The following is a 5242-nucleotide window of genomic DNA, read 5'->3' as shown; positions in this document are numbered from 1 at the left end:
TCAAGAACAACTTTTCTATTTTTCTTTCATTTATTGCTGCTTCATACTATACTTATACATCAGTCCATCCGAGCACAATTCCAATAATATTTCAGTTTTTCTGAGAAGAGGTTGCTAACTTCTCATTCAACTTTTCTATTACATAAAATTAAATAAAAAAATTTCCACTGGAGCCTTTGCAATTCCCATCCTAGGAAATTATTCCATGGAAACAACCTAAGATGGCACAAAACTTATCAGTGAAAGAAATGTTTTCAAAACTCAACCAATACTATAGCCAAAAATGGATTGGATTATTCCAGTTCGCTATTTAAGAAAGAACACAATAAGTCCAAATGCTTCTACTTTTATATCAAACTAAGTTCCATTGTTAATCCACAAAAGTGAAATCTTACATTATTTCAACAAATATAAATACATCCTACCTCTAATATTATCTTTAATGTAACATAATTACCTATTTACTATTAATTTTCAAAAATATAAGTATTTGCATATCTTTAGTAAGAAGAAACTGAATATATGCATGTACATATAGAAATATATACACCACTGTTTTAAAGATTTTTTATTAAGATGGGTCTTTTGTAGAGGCAATATTTTTTTGACAACCAGATGCCCTTCCTACAAGTAGGGTGGAATTTTTTCAGTTGGATAAACAAACAGATGCCAGCATAAAGACAATAGCAGCAATAAAGTTTGTATTCACAACCATGTGGTCAATGGTTCAGCCATTGACCCAAATTTATTGAAGGACGTAAGCAGAGTTACTGATTTCTATACAATAATAAAATCTTATGAAACATCTCAGTCAACATATTACATTTCTAAATGTATAGTAGTTCAGAGAAGTCAAAACAAATCCATTACCTAAATTTCACAATGCTTGGATATTCTATTCTCCAATAGATATTCATTCCTTGCTCCTCTCCCTACCCCCGATAACTGATAATCTGACATTATTAATAGTTACAAGAGAGTAATACCAATTGCATTTGATAGCCCTTCTCTATACAAGATGAGGAAAATTGATGAGGTTAATTTTCAGCTTGAACTTATGTAGGTCAACATCTGCAAGAAAATATGTGGTTAAGGAGAAATTATTGTGTAAAGTTTTCAATTCAGAACCTAGGGGAGTAGTAATATATAGCAAATATAAAAAGAAATAGGCATGTTGGTTAGGTTTTAGAAAGTTGGTAGGTCAGAGAAACAGAGGTTATTATAGTTATAATAGATAGAAGAAAGAAACGCATTGAATCTGTGAGCTAGTGGTTGTTGTGTGGAGGTGAGTTTTTACTTATCAGTTAACTGGCTTGAGATACTAAAAGAGAGTAACAAGGGACCTAATATTTGTAGTGAGTTGGAAGGCTTCATATGTGTATCATTCAAGCATAGTAATGTCCAATTGTTATCCAAGAAAAAATATAAACATTCAAACGTGTCAGCATCTTTTAGATGTTTCAGTCATTAGACTGTAGCCATGCTGGGGCACCACTTTCAAGAGTTTTAGTTGAATAAATCAACCTCGTTAAGTAACACTCTAACACTGGTTGTCAAGCAGTGGTGAGGGACAAACATGCATGCACACATACATGATGGGCTTTTTTCAGTTTCCATCTACCAAATCCACTCACACAGTTTTGATTGCCCCAAGGCTATAGCAGAAGATACTTTCCACAATTTTCTTGGGTCTTTTTTTAGCTTCTTTTATTAACTGTACCACTTCTGCTAAAATGTCTTGCACTACTTAAAATGTGCCAGTTTACTATGTCAGTGTGAACTGACATGTATAGACATGTGTAGACTCAATTATATAATAAGGTACTACACTGGGATTGAACTCAGAACCAGGTGGGTGGAAAACAAACTACTTACCATACAGCCAAGCTTGTGCCTATATGAACAATATTCAAATCAAAAGTTTGTTACTTATCAGTCCTATGAAAGACTGCTGATATGTTTCTTTCTAGAATAGTACTTCAAAGTATTATAAACACAAAGTTTTATCTAAATTACATTTTAAATATCACCTAGAAAATTGACTACACCTTGCATGTCTAAGAGTCAGGAACTTGCTGAAAATTAGTTGACAACTAATTCTATTAATGTAACACAATTTAATATTATCACACCTCTTTAGAAGCACACCTGGTTTTTAGAACGAGTACCCCATATCTCTACAGGTGGTTAAGAAGCAACTAAAAGGGTTAGCATCAGGAAAAGCATCTGATCATAAAACATTATTTTAAAAAAGTATCATCTAACCGCTATGGAAAAGCTGCAGCAAAATGAAAATGGTAGTTAAAGAAAGTACTTTATTTCATTGCAAGCAATTCATTTCAATATTTAACGCGTATATAATACATAAGAAAGAGTAATTTAAAGAAATTATGTGGACAAGTATGGTTGAGGGGTTAAGAAGCTCACTTTGCAACCATGTGTCAGGCTCAGTCCCACTGCACAGCATCTTGAGCAAGTGTCTTCTACTATAGCCCTAGACTGATCAATACATTTTGAGTGAATATGATAGAGGAAAACTGTGCAAAAGCCTATCGTGTTTACACATACACACATCTTTTAGTTGTTTCAGTCATTAGATAGTAGTAATGCTGGGGCATCACCTAGAAGGGTCAAGTTGAACAAATCAACTCCAGTACTTAATTTTTTATTGGTCTCTTTTTAACAAACCACAAAATTATGGGGACGTAAACAAACCAATGCCTGTTGTCAAACAGTGATGGGGAACACACACACGGCGGGCTTCTTTCAGTTTCTGTCTACCAAATCCATTCACAAGGCTTTGATTGGACCAGAGCTATAGTAGAAACGACTTACCCAAGATGCTATGCAGTGGGACTGAACCCAGAATCATGTAGTTGGGAAGCAAGCTATGCTAGCACCTAATATGTGTGCTAGCATAGCTTCATCACAACAATGATATATGTAAGGCTGAAAACACCTCTAAATCATTGTCACAGTGAGAAGCTGGAAAGGAGCACTGAGAGCAAAGTAAGAGCATGGGATTTAATATGGAATAAAGTGGAGGCATTTTATATATATATATATATATATATATACACACACACATACAGGGTGTATAAGGTATTTGAGGACATACCTTTTTGGGGTCACTGCTGCATGTTTTGCCAACTCTGTATAATCTTTCAGAAAATAATAATGGCAGACCCTCAGCTTACTCAAGAAATGAAGAGGCATGCTGTTATTATAGTTATAAAGGCTGAGCATAGAGATTTAGAAATATCTCGAGTTTTAAAAGTTTCCAGATCTTTCGTCTACAAAGTTTGTAAGGAGCTAGAGAATGAAGATGGAAACGTATCACCAGTATCAAGGCATAAAAAGCATTCTAAACACTGAAATCAGCACTCCTGAATTTATCCAGACCATTGATTACAATCCCAGAAAATTCATGAAGTCAATTGCAAAAGATCTCCAGGTATCAGAAGGAACAGTCAGAAATGTTGTCCACAAAGACATCAGATATAAGTTTTATACAATGAGGAATGGTCAATTTGTCAGAAAAAGCAGAAGAAAATCACTACATCAAATCTAAAAGGCTCTTAAACAAACTAAAAAATCCAGCAGCAGAAGATTTGATTTGGTTTTTCTCAAACAAGAAAAACTTCGACCAAGACCAAAAAGTTAAAAGAAATGACAGATGGTTATGTGCAGACATTTAATTCGATTTCGATTTCACTTGCCTCAACAGGTCTTAGCAAGCGGAGTTTAGTGTCCAATGAAGGAAAGGTATACATAAGTGGGCTGGCTACACTTCTGGCAGAGGCCTTGGATTATGGTCTCACTTGGCTTGCCGGGTCTTCTCACGCACAGCATATTTCCAAAGGTCTCAGTCACAAGTCATTGCCTCGGTGAGGCCTAATGTTCGAAGGTCGTGCTTCACCACCTCATCCCAGGTCTTCCTGGGTCTACCTCTACCACAAGTTCCCTCAACCACTAGAGTGTGGCACTTTTTCACACAACTATCTTCATCCATTCTCGCCATATGACCATACCAGCGCAATCGTCTCTCTTGCACACCACAACTCATGCTTCTTAGGTTCATCTTTTCTCTCAAGGTACATACACTCTGTCGAGTATGCACACTGACATTACACATCTATCGGAGCATACTGGCTTCATTCCTTGCAAGCTTACGCATGTCCTCAGCAGTCACGGCCCATGTTTCACTGCCATGTAGCATGGCTGTTTGTATACATGCATCATACAGTCTGCCTTTTACTCTGAGTGAGAGGCCCTTTGTCACCAGCAGAGGTAAGAACTCTCTGAACTTTGCCCTGGCTATTCTTATTCTAGCAGCTACAATTTCAGCGCACCCTTCCTCACTACTAACTTGGTCACCTAGATAGCAGAAGCTATCAACTACGTCTATATTTTCTCCTTGGAATGTGGCCAAAGTTGTTTTCTGCATATTTTCAGTGTTTATTGCCACATACAAAAACTAACTTCCTAGTTAACCTTCCTTTGATATTGCTGCACCTCTTATGTGCCCATAGCTTACACTGAGTACATCTTATAGAGTTTCTACCTACACCTTTTCTACAGATCGAGCAGGGCCATCTACCTGAAGGGGTTTGTGTTTTTTCTACCTTCCTACTTATTAGGACTTTGGTTTTAGCTAGGTTGACTCTAAGGCCCTTCGATTCTAGTCCTTGCTTCCACACCTGAAACTTCTCTAGTTCAGATAGTGACTCAGCAATTAGTGCAAGGTCATCAGCATAGAGGAGCTCCCAGGGGCAGACATCCATTTCTCTATATGTTATGAGGAAATGCAGTCACTCACCTTCTCTCTTACATGCATATGAAAAAGATGTATGGATATGTATTCATGTACTTGTATATGAAAGATAATGTGCATGTGTGTGAGAGAGAGAGAGAGAGAGAGAGAGAGAGAGAGTGCCACTTACACATACATGCAAAAAAATACATACATGATGATACACATCTTCACTCTCTCACACACATGTCCACTTCATATACAGTACATACGTCTTTTACTTTCTCCTCTCACTTCAAAGCAAATGTTGTCTTTTCCGTTTCTCCTCTCTTTCAATTTCTGCTCTTTTCAAAGCATAAAGAAACAAAAAAGATTTACAGAAATTAATGAACAATCAGATCCCGTATGATCGAGGTGACAACTTTCCTGCTTCAAACAAAAAGAATGCCATAAAATAACTTCTTTTGGCACACACACACACACTCTCTA

This window comes from Octopus bimaculoides, chromosome 1 (genome assembly GCF_046866305.1).
Source record: "Octopus bimaculoides isolate indiv1 chromosome 1, ASM4686630v1, whole genome shotgun sequence".
Lineage (NCBI taxonomy): Eukaryota > Metazoa > Mollusca > Cephalopoda > Octopoda > Octopodidae > Octopus > Octopus bimaculoides.
This window is presented reverse-complemented; position numbering follows the sequence as displayed.